The following is a 15,681-nucleotide window of genomic DNA, read 5'->3' on the forward strand; positions in this document are numbered from 1 at the left end:
TAAGCTTTGTCCAAACTTTTCAAACTACTTTTGTAATACAACTTTAGGTATTTTTTAACGGAAATAATCGATAAAATTGAAGGCGGGATGATCTGTGTTCAATACCGGAGGAAAACAATGTGTAGCATGCTTTCTGGTGACGCGCCTCTAACAAACAGTACACTTCACTGGAGCCTCATTCTGAACATGGCTACTTCTTCATTCGTCAAAGGAAAAACCTCAACCAATTTCTAAAGACTGTTGACATCCAGTGGAAGCGATAGGAACTGCAGGAAGGTCCCTTAGAAATCTGGATTCCCAATGATTGAAAAGAGAGTGACCTCAAAAAAGAAAAATCTGAAGAAAAAAACAAGTCCTCAGGGTTTTGCCTGACAAATAGGTTCTGTTATAGTCACAGACATGATTCAAACAGTTTTAGAAACTTCAGAGTGTTTTCTATCCAATACTAATAATAATATGCATATATTAGCATCTGGGACTGAGTAAGAGGGAGTTTACTCTGGGCACGCTTTTCATCCAAACGTGAAAATGCTGCCCCCTATCCACAAGAAGTTAACCTTTTATGGCTAGGGGTTCCGCTAGCAGAACGTTTCGACAACATCCGGTGAAATGGCAGAGTACGAAATTCAAAATAATTATTAGAAATACTTAAATTTCATACATTCACAAGTGCAATACACCAAAATTAAAGCTGAACTTCTTGTTAATCTAGCCATCGTGTCAGATTTAAAAAAGGCTTTACGGCGAAAGCAAACCATGCTATTATCTGAGGACAGCACCCCATCAAACATGCACATGAAAATCATAATTCAACCCGCCAGGCACGGCACAAAAGTCAGAAATAACGATATAATTCATGCCTTACCTTTGAAGATCTTCCTCTGTTGGCACTTCAATATGTCCCATAAACATCATAAATGGTCCTTTTGTTAGATTAATTCCGTCGTTATATCTCCAAAATGTCCATTTATTTGACGCGTTTGATTGAAAATAACACCGGTTCCAACTTGCGCAACATGACCACAAAATATCTAATAAATTACCTGTAATCTTGATCCAAACATTTCAAACAACTTTCCTAATACAACTTTAGGTATTTTTTAAGGTAAATAATCGATAAAATTTAAGACGGGTTAAACTGCGTTCAATAGCGGATAAAAACAAAGTGGAGCGAGCTTTCAGGTCATGCGCCCCAACCACAACAGTACACTTCACTCGACCCTCGTTCTGAACTGCCCTACTTCTTCATTTCTCAAAGGAAAAACATCAACCAATTTCTAAAGACTGTTGACATCCAGTGGAAGTGATAGGAACTGCAAGCAAGTGCCTTAGAAATCTAGATCCCCATAGAAATCCCATTGAAAAGAGAGTGACCTCAAAAAACAATATTCCTGGGTGTCCTCAGGTTTTCGCCTGCCAAATAAGTTCTGTTATACTCACAGACATCATTTTAACAGTTTTAGAAACTTCAGAGTGTTTTCTATCCAAATCTACAATTATATGCATATCCTATGAGTAGCAGGTAGTTTACTTTGGGCATGCTTTTCATCCGGATGTGAAAATACCTCCCCCTATACCAAACAGGTTTTAACAGCTCAACACAGAATAATGTGCGCACTACCTCAAATCGTTGGGAGAAAATATTTATATTTTATTCAGCTTTGTTCAATTGTATTCTTCATACTATAAAATAATATAAAATTATACCACGGAATAATAAGCAAATCTTGTCTGTTAAATTAACTAAGTAGGGCTACTTGGCATAGCCACATCAGGACTTAACATAAGGACAACTCAGAGTATGATATTATTTTCTTCATATCATGCTCCACCAGCAGCAGTCCCAGCTCAACAACAACCCACCAGCAGCAGCCCCAGCTCACTACCAACCCACCAGCAGCAGCCCCAGCTCACTACCAACCCACCAGCAGCAGCCCCAGCTCACTACCAACCCACCAGCAGCAGCCCCAGCTCACTACCAACCCACCAGCAGCAGCCCCAGCTCACTACCAACCCACCAGCAGCAGCCCCAGCTCACTACCAACCCACCAGCAGCAGCCCCAGCTCACTACCAACCCACCAGCAGCAGCCCCAGCTCACTACCAACCCACCAGCAGCAGCCCCAGCTCACTACCAACCCACCAGCAGCAGCCCTAGCAGCCCCAGTGAAGGTGTAGGCTATATGTCATGGATTTATTAGACTTTTTAAAATGGCTTGTAGGCTATGTGTGGAAGCCAGGAGATCCTAAATGTGTTTATGTTAATTAATGGTCAATTACCATGAGACCAACAGATATTTGCTTGACAATCACCGCCACAGCCCTATGAGGGAGTGCCCTGCAGTTAAATACTTTTGGGAAGAGCATGAATGTAAATATTCAGTGTCCCCAACCATTATGTTACTTAATGATGATTGAATCTCTCAATCAAATAAGATAAGCTTACTGCCGGCAGGTAGCACTGCTACAAAATAAATGTTGGCTATAAGACGTCAGCTCTAGGAAGAGTCTTGGTGGTTCCAAACGTCTTCCATTTAAGAATGATGGAGGCCACGGTGTCCTTGGGACTTTCAATGCTGCAGACCTTTTTTGGTACCCTTCCCCAGATCTGTGCCTCGACACAATCCTGTCTCGGAGCTATACGGACAATTCCTTCGACCTCGTGGCTTGGTTTTTGCTCTGGCTTGGTTTTTGCTCTGACATGCACTGTCAACTGTGGGACCTTATATATTGGGCTCCCGAGTGGCGCAGCGGTCTAAGGCACTGCATCTTAGTGCTTGAGGCGTCACTAGCAGACAACCTGGTTAGAATCCAGGCTGTATCATGTGATTGGGAGTCCCATAGGGCGGTGCACAATTAGTCCAGCATCGTCCGGGTTTGGCCGGTGTAGGCCGTCATTCCCCAAACTTGAAACTCAGGCGCTGCTTATTTATGCCAGTTAGGCTCTACACCCCTTGTAAAGCAGATTCATGTGCTTAATTGTAAGAAGTTATTTTCCCACTTTAGTTGTGATACAAACCTTATTAAAACATGTAGGCCTATGGGCCATGCTACATAAGGTGTCCGAATATGATTAGAAAAAGCAGCAAAAAAATGCATTTTTTTCCTATGCTGGGCATCATTCACAAGTGAAAGGCTAATATTGTCACCCATCAGAATTTTCTTGATTTAATCTTGTCTTTACATATACTAAATAATATATGTGTGACATTTGTTTTGATTTAGAATGGACCATTATCATGCACCTGTATAGAAACAGGGGCAGCGGGAAAAAAATACATGTCATCTATGCACTTAAATAGCGAATGGAGGAGGCTTTTCCCTGTGGTTTAATTCATTCCAGCCAGGTAGGCTATACTCATGTTGTAAATATAAGCAATGTGCTTATAAATATTTTAGGCCTAGCCTGTAGAAAGCTGATGGGATCCTCCTCTTTTTATTAGGGGCCATCACTCAGTTTTTTCCTGCAATTGCATAGCCTATAGAAATAATGCACAACATGAGCTTATTTGATTAGAGGGACAATAGTGCTGACTACCAGGCAGTTAGCAATTTGGTAGGCTACTAATGACCAGCAGCAGCATCAGCGCTTGGAGAAGCCTAATTACCATGATTAAACGGTCATGTGTAATTTGACTGCTTTCAGGACTCGTGACCGCCGGTGTGGTGGTAATACGGTCACCGCAACAGCCCTATTTCCCGCATCATATGAAGGAATGTGCCTGATTTAGGGGACAAAGTGAGCATTTGGAATTTGGGGCCAATTTCATTATAAAAAGTTTATTGGGTGTTTGATTGTTCATAGAGTAACTCTTCTTTGTAGCCTCAGAACGAGAGAGAGAATGACAGGTTTGATGGACAGATCAGCCGTGTTCCATTAAAGAATGTGAAGCAAGACAGAGGTCTAGTAAGTACTCAGATTCACAATACCTTTAGGATATACTGTAACTGCTTGCTCATTCTTCTTCTTCCATTTCCCTCTCTTTATCTTGTTATCCTCTCTTCCTGTCTGACAGTTTTCTATTAGCCTGTCTCTCCTCCAGTATTTAATGAAATCCACTGTTAGGCTACATTCTCAAAGCACAAAATAAATAGTACAATGGAAACACAAAACACTCCCAAAGGGAGGGAGATATAAATATACCTGGGTCGTTCCACACCTTTTGCGTCCCTAAGATATTTTAAGTAGAAATTGTTCACCAATATTGAATTTTAAAATCCTGTTCTATTACATGAAGTGCCCACATGGAGAATTTAATCTATCTGAATCATATTTTTAATATGAATAAAGACTTGCTGAAGTGACAAAATATAGCATTTTGACATGTTATTCCGTGAACCCTATGTGACTTCTAGAAAGATTTTAACCCACTTAACCCCAACATTTCTCCAAGCTTTCACCATCATTGTAAAGCCCTAGTTGTTCTGTAGTTTTGACAGTCATTTCTGAATATTATTTATTTATTTAATGGGATTAGTGATTAATTTATGTCTGTCAACCCTGTTACTTGAACTGAACTCTCCGTTTTAATATGGTGAAACTATTCCTTTTTAGGTCTTTTTTTCAAAAGGAACATTGAGCTGGTTCTACTCTTTTTGGTTATTTTCTGGTGTTTTGTGGTGGAAAACTAAGTGGGTTGAGCATAACACATCAATCCTGTTACCCATAGATACACAGGCTATAAATGTTTTAACTATATGCTTGTTTTTGCATTTCATTTCCACTCCCTGTTGCACACAACAAGCTACCATTCATCAACCCTATTACTGCCAACCCTGTTACTTTATTTGGCACTTAATAATAGACTCTTACTATAGTTTTTTTTTGCAATGGGAAAACATGTATTTTATGAAGTTGAACATGTGCTCTTTGACAGAATGTAAAATTAGGTAAAATCTCAAGTTTATTTTGACCAAGTTACACTTCTCAAAGGGCCTAGAAGTGGAGGAACGACCTGCCTGTGTGTTGTTCAGCGCAGTATTTCCCATACCCTGAGACAGTGACAGACAGTAATGCACTGAGCTCCCAGCACCTCAGTCACAGTACAGTCACTCCAAACTCAAAGTTTAGGGCCAACCCTGTTTTTTTTTTTTTTCTCTTTGCAGATAGGCTCTCACCCCCATGGGAGTTGGTGGTGTGATGATGGCATCTTCCTCTCTCACAGATAAACTCTCATAGCGGTAATCTTACAGTATCCTAGAGCAGTGATTCCCAAACTGTAGGTCAGGGTCCAGGTGAGTCGCAGGATATTTTTTGTGCATTGCACACCAAAAATTGTTTTGTAGAAAATATAATGGACTTGCACTACCTTTCAAAAGTTTGGGTTCACTTAGAAATGTCCTTGTTTTCCATGAAATCAATTGTTGGGTCACGAAGCAAAAAAGTTTGGGAACCCCTGTCCTAGGATATAAAGTATTTTCAGTTTGTGAATATCGAGTGTCAGTATATGGTTAAAGTGGACTCCCTATATAATTTCAACCTTGGCTAAAGGCCATGTACCAAAAAGGCTTTTTGTTCTTGCATAATAACATACTTTAGGTACTATGCATCCTATAACTATGATTGTCTTTAGTTTATGTGTAAACCTGACCTAGCTGGAATGTATTTCTGTGGTCAGTGGTCCACAGTGTTCAGTCAGACAGTGTCTCTGCCTGGCCAGCCACAGCAGGAGGTGGCTAGTGGAGAGAGAGACACCCTCAGGTCTTAGCTGAGGCTGCTAGATGGGTGTTTGTGAGCTGGGGTTGCTGCTGGTGGGTTGGTGGTGAGTTTGGGCTGCTGCTGGTGGGTTGGTGGTGTGCTGGGACTGCTGCTGGTGGGTTGGTGGTGAGCTGGGGCTGCTGCTGGTGGGTTGGTGGTGAGCTGGGGCTGCTGCTGGTGGGTTGGTGGTGAGCTGGGACTGCTTCTGGTGGGTTGGTGGTGAGCTGGGGCTGCTGCTGGTGGGTTGGTGGTGAGCTGGGGCTGCTGCTGGTGGGTTGGTGGTGAGCTGGGGCTGCTGCTGGTGGGTTGGTGGTGAGCTGGGACTGCTTCTGGTGGGTTGGTGGTGAGCTGGGGCTGCTGCTGGTGGGTTGGTGGGGAACATGAGAGTTGGCCAACACAGAGCTACTGTGGACTGTAAATACTGTAAAGGAGACATCACTTCCTAATTCACTATAATACAGTATTCCCAGATGCCTCCTGTGAAGTTATTTACGTTGTGATGACAGTGTCCCTTTTGACCTATTACAGCTTTTAGATGGTGACATCATACAGGGAGTCTCTAAAAGATTATATGCTATTGCTTTGTATCATGCAATATAGTGCTGTAAATAGTGCTGCAATATCACTATATTAGAGAGATGGAGAGGAGGATGAAGAGACATGGGGTGGGGGGGGGGGGGGGGGTGAGCGAGAGGTAGAGAGAGCAAGGTATTGCAGTTTTGGTCTCCCTAACTAGAGCCTACCTTGCAGTACTGAATGCATACATAGCACAGTGCTGGTCCTTCTCTTTAAGTCAAATAGGTAGTTAGTGGCTGGTGCCTGCTGTGCAGCTGAGCTGAGAAAGCTTTAATCTGTCTCTTAAACGAGCAGGGACATGTAGACACCTCCCTCCCATGGGGCCACCTGGTGAGGCTGCTTCTCCATGGGCCATTGCTAGAGACGCCCAGCCCATACCGCAGCTGATTACCCATGGGAAGCCCAGGGAGAAAGTGAACATTTTCCTGATTTACAGTATAAAAATAGCCAAGTGCTGCATGGCTGTGTGGAGATTACTCACCATGGGGGACCTGGGGAATCTACCTCACGAGACTAGCTACCTCCACAGATTCACGTCTTATTTTTATTTTTTAGCATAGAGCCATGTAGTGTGTGTGTGTTTTATGTTTGTGTGTCATCTTCTAATTCCTTCTCCTCTCCAATCATACTGAGCCTGTCATGGAGGCCTGCAGTATGTGAATAACTTCTTTCCTTTGATCAATCCCACTGTTCCTAGGCCATCATTTGAAAATAAGAATTTGTTCTTAACTGACTTGCCTAGTTAAATAAAGGTAAAATAAAAATGCAACATGAAGGGGCAGATCGCTCAGCACACATACAGTTGTGAACACCACCCTCTAAGTGTTAATGTGCGTCTTAGTATTTGGTGATCCATAGGGTGCTATTAAGTTGAGGACATAAGGTTGGTACATTTTACAACTTCTCCATACGGAATGCTCTGGGGATATGGAGTAAAGATGTGACGTCTTCTGCCAGCTGTGACCTGTGAATCAAATCAAATTGTATTTGTCGCATGCACCGAATACAACAGGCGTAGACTTTACTGTGAAATGCTTACTTATGAGCCCTTACCCAACAACGCACAGTTAAAAAGTAAGAAAAAATAAATAAATAAAATGAAATGGTAACACAATAAAATAACAATAATTTGTCCAAGTAAGGGCTCCCAGTCCTCTCCTCTGGATGACTTGAAAGAGGATGCACACACACGTCATGAAAGTCTCACCTACTCTCAGGCTTTTTCTGGGATAATCCCTAGCCCACAGTGACCACCTCAAATTGAGTGAATACAGAGAATATTGTTTGTTTGTGTGTGGGGTCAAATTCTCTCTTTCTCTCTTGCATCCTTTCTTCGTTGTCTTGCTCTCACTGGAGTGTGACATTTCAAATGTTTTTGCCTGGCCTTGGTGAGTTTGATCTGTTTTCAGTTCCATGTCAATGAGTGTATTTGCACCTGTTGGAGAACTGTTTGCAGTGTGTGATGGTACATTTTAGCATGGTGATGAGGGTGTTGAGGGAGTTGAGAGCCCACATGTCTTAACCAAGGGATGGAGGCTGATAGGCTGGTGCTGTAGCTGCTGAAGAGTCATTGATAAAACCCGGCCACATGATTGAATTAGAGGCCCTGCCTTTACCCAGCTCCTGTACAGGGAAATCAGCCGAATTATTCATATCCCCTCCAGGCCAGCACAGGAGAGGAGGAGGAGGAAAGAAGAGGGAGAGGAGCGGGGCAATGAAATGACAGGGGAGAGCTCGTCAGTTTAGCAGTTTCCCTGACTGACTGCAGCTCATTGTGTGTGTGTGTGGCACTGTCTTTAATGAATTGGAAGTATCGAAATGGCTACTATCCTCCACCGTATGTTGTGACAGTTTATAACAGTTTGTCCATGCACTTAAAAACAAATGTGCTTGGTGGGTTGTACTTGAATTGCAGTGGCATTTGCATCCCTGGACTTTGCAACCATGAAAAACACTTTAAAATGACATAGTTACACATCATACATGTTTTACTTCATATTGATCTGTTAATCAATGATAAAATAATGCAAGTCCGTTATCGTCAAAACTTTGTTAATGCAATCATTAAAGTGCTTAAGGTAAGCAAATTGGCTTCTCCCAGTAGTAATGTCTTTTTGGGATTTAGAGATCTGTTATTTTGAATGCTAGAAAGTGAACAAAAGTATTAAATATAATGTATAGATCAATAAAAACAAAGGCTATTAAAATACTTTTTTTGTTACTAGTGTCATGTATGTCCCTCAGTTTTATGTCATTGTGTTACTGCCTTGAAAATCACTCACTACAAAGATATAGAGGAGAGTTGGGTATGTTGAGCCATTTTATACATTTAGCATCATTACGTCAAGGGAAATAGCATTCTTCATAACAAAGATATCTACATATATTTCAGCATTTTGTGTATTCCTGGAAATAATCAGAATTAATGTAAACATAATAGTTTTAAAACATAACTTGTCGCAAAGAATTGGTCTCGGCACAATTTACGGGGTAAGTTGAGCTGCCTTAGGATAAGTGGGTGATGGTGCTGGTGGGTCGAAGTTTAATTCATGGAACAGGGGTGTGGTACAGCATATTGCATATTTTAAATGCATCTTATTTCAAAGGAGCATAGGGGGTTTAGTGTGTGTGTGTCAGTCACCAGATCTCAACTCAATTGAACACTTATGGGAGATTCTGGAGCGGCGTCCGAGACAACATTTTCCACCGCCTTCAACAAAACACCAAATGATGGAACTTCTCGTGGAAGAATGTTGTTGCATCCCTCCAATAGAGTTCCAGACAGTTGTAGAATCTATGCCAAGATGAATTGAAGCTGTTCTGACGACTCGTGGTGGCTGGAGTCTTTGACAATTTTTAGGGCCTTCCTCTGACACCGCCTGGTATAGGTTCTGGGCGGCAGGAAGCTTGGCCCCAGTGATGTACTGGGCCGTTCGCACTACCCTCTGTAGAGCCTTGCGGTCGGAGGCCGAGCAGTTGCCATACCAGGCAGTGATGCAACCAGTCAGGATGCTCTCGATGGTGCAGCTGTAGAACCTTTTGAGGATCTGAGGACCCATGCCAAATCTTTTCAGTCTCCTGAGGGTGAATAGGTTTTGTTGTGCCCACTTCACAACTGTCTTGGTGTGCTTGGATGTTATTTTGTTGGTGAAGTGCACACCAAGGAACTTGAAGCTCTCAACCTACTCCACTGCAGCCCCATTGATGAGAATGGGGTGCTCAGTCCTTTTTTTCCTGTAGTCCACAATCATCTCCTTTGTCTTGATCACGTTGAGGGAGAGGTTGTTGTCCTGGCACCACACGGCCAGGTCTCTGACCTCCTCCCTATAGGCTGTCTCGTTGTTGTCAGTGATCAGGCCTACCACTGCTGTGTCATCTGCAAATGTAATGATGGTGTTGGAGTCGTGCCTGGCCATGCAGGCATGAGTGAACAGGGAGTACAGGAGGGGGCTGAGCACGCACCACTGAGGGGCCCCGGTGTTGAAGATCAGCGTGGTGGATGTGTTGTTACCTACCCTTACCACCTGGGGGCGGCCCGTCAGGAAGTCCAGGATCCGGTTGCAGAGGGAGGTGTTTAGTCCCAGAGTCCTTACTTTATTGATGAGCTTTGAGGGCACTATGGTGTTGAATGCTGAGCTGTAGTCAATGAATAGCATTCTCACATAGGTGTTCCTTTTGTCCAGGTGGGAAAGGGCAGTGTGGAGTGCAATAGAGATTGCATCATCTGTGGATCTGTTGGGGTGGTATGCAGTTTGGAGTGGGTCTAGGGTCTCTGGGATGATGGCGTTGATGTGAGCCATGACTAGCCTTTCAAAGCACTTCATGGCTACAGACGTGAGTGCTACGGGTCGGTAGTCATTTAGGCAGGTTACCTTAGTGTTCTTGGGCACAGGCACGATGGTGGTCTGCTTAAAACATGTTGATATTAAAGACTCGGACAGGTTGAAAATGTCAGTGAAGACACTTGCTAGTTGGTCAGCGCATGCTCGCAGTACACGTCCTGGTAATCCGTCTGGCCCTGCAGCCTTGTGAATGTTGACCTGTCTAAAGGTCTTACTCACATCGGCTGTGGAGAGCGTGATCACACAGTCTTCCGGTACAGAAGGTGCTCTCATGCATGTTTCAGTGTTATTTGCCTCGAGCGAGCATAGAAGTAGTTTAGCTTGTCTGGTAGGCTTGTGTCACTGGGCAGCTCTTGTCTGTGCTTCCCTTTGTAGTCTGTAATGGTTTGCAAGCCCTGCCACATCCGACGAGCGTTAGAGCCGGTGTAATACGACTCGATCTTAGTCCTGTGTTGATGCTTTTCCTGTTTGATGGTTCGTCGGAGGGCATAGCAATATTTCTTATAAGCTTCTGGGTTAGTCCCGCTCCTTGAAAGCGGCAGCTCTAGCCTTTAGCTCAGTGCGGATGCTGCCTGTAATCCATGGCTTCTGGTTGGGGTATGTACGTACGGTCACTGTGGGGACAACGTCATCGATGCACTTATTGATGAAGCCAATGACAGATGTGTATACTCCTCAATGCCATTGGAGGAATCCCGGAACATTTTCCAGTCCGTCCTTGCAAAACTGTCCTGTAGCTTAGCATCTGCTTCATCTGACCACTTTTTTATTGATCTAGTCACTGGTGCTTCCTGCTTAAATTTTTGCTTGTAAGCAGAAATCAGGAGGATGGAATTATGGTCAGATTTGCCAAATAGAGGGCGAGGGAGAGCTTTGTATGCCTCTCTGTGTGTGGAGTATAGGTGGTCTAGAGTTCTTTTCCCTCTTGTTGCACATTTAACATGCTGATAGAAATTTGGTAAAACTGACTTAAGTTTCCTTGCATTAAAGTCCCCGGCTACTAGGAGTGCCGCCTCTGGGTGTTTGCTTATGGCGGAATGCAGCTCATTCAATGCTATCTTAGTGCCAACCTCTGACTGAGGTGGTATGTAAACAGCTATGAAGAATACAGATGAGAACTCTCTCAGTAGGTAGTGTGGTCTACAGCTTATCATGATATACTCAATCTCAGGCGAGCAATAGCTCGAGACTTCCTTAGATATAGTGCACCAGCTGTATATTTACAAAATACATAATCCGCCACCCCTTGTCTTACCAGACGCCACTGTTCTATCCTGCCGGTACATCGTATAACCAGCCAGCTGTATGTTGATATTGTCGTCGTTCAGCCACGACTCCGTGAAGCATAAGACGTTACAGTTTTTAATATCCCATTGGTAGTTTAATCTTCCCCGTAACTCGTCGATTTTATTGTCCAAAGATTGTACTTTTGCTAACAGAATTGAGGGAAGTGGGGGTTTATTCGATTGCCTTCGACTTCTCAGAAGGCAGCCTGCTCTCCGGCCTCTCTTTCGCCGCCGCCTCTTCACGCAGATCATGGGGGTCGGCCTGTTCCCGAGGGAGCCGTATATCCTCGGGCTCGTCAGTTGTGAAAGAAGAAAAAGGATTCTGCTAGTCCGTGGTGAGTAATCGCAGTCCTGATGTCTAGAAGTTATTCTCGGTCGTAAGAGATGGTAGCGGCAACATTATGTACAAAAATAGTAAAAAAATAAGTTACAAACAACGCAGATAAACAAACAAAAAACACAATCGGTTGGGGGCACGTAAAACGTCTGCCTTCTGCTCCGGCGCCATCTTTGTTCTGTAGACATCTCTGTTCAATATCACTTACCCTTCCATTTCTTGAGCAGTTGTCTGGGACAGGGATGATGTTTTGATGTGCCACTTCCAGTGGAGGCTGCTCAGGGGAGGACTGCTCATAATGGCTGGAATGGAGTGAATGGTATCAAAGACTTATTTGGGGTTTTCGTGTTTGATACCATTCACTCCATTCCAGCCATTACACTTAATTGCAGCCATTATTATGAGCTGTCCTCCCCATAGCAACCTCCTGGCCAATTCGTAGGCAACTTCTTTGCATTTGAGGCTACTAAGCCCATGACACTGGTCTGTGAGATTCTTGATATATCAAGCAAGCTCAGACTCCATGTCATCAGATAAGACCTTGTTTTATGCTTGTATACACAGGGCATGATGTCTGCTCTGTAACAATAAAAATGCACTATCTTGAGTTCATATGCAAAAATATAGGCATATTTTCTTTATAAAACTGACTAAATATAATCATCATTTGTAAGCGGCCATTGGCTCAACTTGGCCCAAACACTAGCCCACACAGCTACAAGGATGCACTTTCATGTTTGGTTTAGGACCTCATATTGTATCTTATAGACCCCAACTGATGTACAAAACAATCTACTTTAGTTTGGATATGAGCATCATGAAACCTATAACACAATACATTCATTTGAATTGTGAAAATCTGTTTATTGGACCTTACTTGCTTACCACTTTTCCATGTGGTTTCTTCCTTCACATTAGTTGATAACGTCTTCCTAAATATTTGGTCACATTATTCATTTTGAGTATGGTTTCCTAGAAACAAGGGCTGGCTCGACTTACCCCTCAGTCACCTACAAGGACCTTGAGCATTCCCTACAGTGGCAAACTGTTATTGGTGGAGGAGTCTCAAAGGGAATACACAGTGAAAACTGTATTTCATTTGAATTTAATTCACTTTTGAACTAAGGAAGATGTAATTACTATCACCGAAGTCTGAAAAATCTATACTATTGCTCTGTCTGTTGAGCTGTATCTGAAAATCCAATCACTTGACACTCCGTTTTGCTTTGCCTCAGGTGAGATGTCAGCTCACCTACTCATTTTAATACGTACAATGATATGCTTTGTATATACTTAATTCCTGCCCTAATTTGAATGTGTACAGCGCATAACCTGTTACTCTCTGCCATATCTTTGGATTCAGCAAGCAACAGGTCAGATAGCTAGCTAGTTACCGGTAAGCAAGAATGGCTCGTAACTGTATCTTTGGCTGTAAAAGCAATTTACAGCAGTTCTTTAACTTCCCCAAAAAGGAAGATGGGTTACATTAATTTCCCAAGCTCAGGATGCATCCAAAGTTGATTACAAAGAGTGCCTTTTGCAGAGCACATTTTGCAGATGAGTGCTTCGAAAACATGCTGCAAAGAAATGGGGTATGCCAAGTTTCTTGTACTGAAGCCCAATGAAGTTCCAATACTTGAGGTGCCACTGACAGTCCCAGCAGCAAGCATTGATTACCATTTACTGGTAAGTAACTAGCTAACATAGAATAATAGAGATTATTTAGCTAGCTAGCTAACATTAGTTAATTTATTTGTCAATGTTGAGCCTCCATTAGCTCCGACATGAACCTATATCCTTGCTTTCACTGAACTAACATTGGCTGGCTAACTTAGCTAGATAGCTGTTAGCCAAATAACCGAAATTATATTTAAAAAATCTGTTTTGGTGCATAACCGATCGAAATCTGATTGTAAAGCATCTTCTCTTTTGAATCATAGGGCTAGCTAACGCCATTAGCTGTATGATGATAGATACAGTGGGGAGAACAAGTATTTGATACACTGCCGATTTTGCAGGTTTTCCTACTTACAAAGCACGTAGAGGTCTGTAATTCTTATCATAGGTACACTTCAACTGTGAGAGGCGGAATCTAAAACAAAATTCCAGAAAATTACATTGTATGATTTTTAAGTAATTCATTTGCATTTTATTGCATGACATAAGTATTTGATCACCTACCAACCAGTAAGAATTCCGGCTCTCACAGACCTGTTAGTTTTTCTTTAAGAAGCCCTCCTGGGCCTCCCGGATGGCGCAGTGGTCTAGGGCACTGCATCGCAGCGCTAGCTGTGCCACCAGAGACTCTGGGTTCGCGCCCAGGCCCTGTCGCAGCCGGCCGCGACCGGGAGGTCCGTGGGGCGACGCACAATTGGCCTAGCGTCGTCCAGGTTTGGCCTGTAGGGATTTCCTTGTCTCATCGCGCACCAGCGACTCCTGTGGCGGGCCGGGCGCAGTGCGCGCTAACCAAGGTAGCGGTGTTTATAAAATGCACAGTGTTTCCTCCGACACATTGGTGCGGCTGGCTTCCGGGTTGGAGGCGCGCTGTGTTAAGAAGCAGTGCGGCTTGTTTGGGTTGTGTTTCGGAGGACGCATGGCTTTCGGCATTCGTCTCTCCCGAGCCCGTACGGGAGTTGTAGCGATGAGACAAGATAGTAATTACTAACAATTGGATAACACGAAATTGCGGAGAAAAGGAGTAAAAAAATGTTTTAAAAAAAGAAGAAAAAAAGAAGCCCTCCTGTTCTCCACTCATTACCTGTATTAACTGCACCTGTTTGAACTTGTTGCCTGTATAAAAGACACCTGTCCACACACTCAATCAAACAGACTCCAACCTCTCCACAATGGCCAAGACCAGAGAGCTGTGTAAGGACATCAGGGCTAAAGTTGTAGACCTGCACAAGGCTGGGATGGGCTACAGGACAATAGGCAAGCAGCTTGGTGAGAAGGCAACAACTGTTGGCGCAATTATTAGAAAATAGAAGAAGTTCAAGACGGTCAATCACCCTCGGTCTGGGGCTCCATGCAAGATCTCACCTCGTGGGGCATCAATGATCATGAGGAAGGTGAGGGATCAGCCCAGAACTACACGGCAGGACCTGGTCAATGACCTGAAGAGAGCTGGGACCACAGTCTCAAAGAAAACCATTAGTAACATACTACGCCGTCATGGATTAAAATCCTGCAGCGCACGCAAGGTCCCCCTGCTCAAGCCAGCACATGTCCAGGCCCGTCTGAAGTTTGCCAATGACCATCTGGATGATCCAGAGGAGGAATGGGAGAAGGTCATGTGGTCTGATGAAACAAATAGAGTTTTTTGGTATAAACTTCACTTGATGTGTTTGGAGGAAGAAGAAGGATGAGTACAACCCCAAGAACACCATCCCAACCGTGAAGCATGGAGGTGGAAACATCATTCTTTGGGGATGCTTTTCTGCAAAGGGGACAGGACGACCTTTATTGAGGGGAGGATGAATGGGGCCATGTATCACGAGATCTTGGCCAACAACCTCCTTCCCTCAGTAAGAGCATTGAAGATGGGTCGTGGCTGGGTCTTCCAGCATGACAACGACCTGAAAGACACAGCCAGGGCAACTAAGGAGTGGCTCCGTAAGAAGCATCTCAAGGTCCTGGAGTGGCCTAGCCAGTCTCCAGACCTGAACCCAATAGAAAATAATGAAGGGAGCTGAAAGTCCGTATTGCCCAGCGACAGCCCCGAAACCTGAAGGATCTGGAGAAGGTCTGTATGGAGGAGTGGGCCAAAATCCCTGCTGCAGTGTGTGCAAACCTGGTCAAGAACTACAGGAAACGTATGATCTCTGTTATTACAAAGGTTTCTGTACCAAATATTAAGTTCTGCTTTTCTGATGTATCAAATACTTATGTCATGCAATAAAATGCAAATGAATTACTTAAAAATCATACAATGTGATTTTCGGGA

The 15,681-nt window shown here is 43.6% G+C and overlaps 1 protein-coding gene across 4 annotated transcripts in view; it reads left to right on the forward strand.

Moving 5' to 3' along the window:
• Positions 1-15,681, forward strand: part of LOC139530045 (solute carrier family 66 member 2) — an 81,457-nt gene that overhangs the window by 46,870 nt on the left and 18,906 nt on the right. The gene's annotated exons all lie outside the window — the stretch shown is intronic.

The sequence above is a fragment of the Salvelinus alpinus genome, chromosome 9, assembly GCF_045679555.1.
Source record: "Salvelinus alpinus chromosome 9, SLU_Salpinus.1, whole genome shotgun sequence".
Lineage (NCBI taxonomy): Eukaryota > Metazoa > Chordata > Actinopteri > Salmoniformes > Salmonidae > Salvelinus > Salvelinus alpinus.